The sequence below is a fragment of the Crinia signifera genome, chromosome 2 (assembly GCF_055691185.1).
Source record: "Crinia signifera chromosome 2, ASM5569118v1, whole genome shotgun sequence".
NCBI lineage: Eukaryota > Metazoa > Chordata > Amphibia > Anura > Myobatrachidae > Crinia > Crinia signifera.
In genome coordinates, this window is record NC_139218.1 from 324,012,476 (window position 1) to 324,013,420 (window position 945).

At 43.3% G+C, this 945-nt stretch overlaps 1 pseudogene; it reads right to left on the minus strand.

Annotated features, from left to right (window-relative positions):
* Nucleotides 1–237: 237 nt before the first annotated feature.
* On the minus strand, nt 238–355 carry LOC146061151 (5S ribosomal RNA; annotated as a pseudogene).
* Between the last annotated feature and the right edge of the window lie 590 nt (nt 356–945).

Consider the following 945-nt stretch of genomic DNA (forward strand, 5'->3'; position numbering starts at 1 on the left):
ATTCTTTTTTCTTAGCGTATAAATAAGCGAAAATGTTTTCAACAACTAGTTACACTTATTTCTACGAGATAGTAAATATACCAGTTGTTGTGGAGCAGGATACACCCCACTTGAGTGGTCCCCAGGGTTGAAAAGGATGATAAAGAAATCAGACGGAGGGATAAAAAAAAAGAAGAACAAGTAAATTATAAATTATAAGCATCACCCTCTCGACCGGTCTGCTTCTGCTGTCATAAATGGCTACAGCACCAGATATTCCCTATTGGTCTCCCAAATAAGTACTGATCCAGCCTGTCACTGCTTAGCTTCTGAGTTCAGAAGGTTTCAGGCGATCCAGTGAAGTATGGCTGTAGACCTTTCTGAAGATTTCGAGAGCAGAGTCAATGAGGACTAGTTTATGCAGGACTAGTTTATGCAGTGGAAGGGTACGCTTTGATGAATAGGGGAGTTTTCAGTGCCGTTTGAAGCTTTGCAAGGTCGGGGAGAGTCTAATGGAGCGAGGGAGTGCGTTCTACTGAAGGGGTGCAGCATGGGCAAAGTCCTGTACTCTAGCATGGGAAGCAGTGTGAGGTGTTTAAAGAGGATTCTGTAGGGGAATGGGAGCCAGTGCAGATTTTGTTGAAGGGGAGTGGCAGAATTAGAGCAGTGGGAGAGGAAGATAAGCCTGGCTGCAGAGTTGAGGACAGATTGGAGAGGAGCCAGTTGGGATCAAGCGAGGCCGGTGAGGAGAGCATTACAGTAGTCAAGCCGTGAGATGAATAGTGAGTGGATGATAAGCTTAGTTGCACTCTGTGAGAGAAAGGGCAATGTTGCGTAACTGGAACCGACAATTGATGCCCATTATTGTTTTTCTTGTATAAATTAATATTTTAATGTGCCATACACTCATACGGTTAACAAACTTATTAATATATTCACCTTCTTCTTGTTTGCTGCAACCAAAAA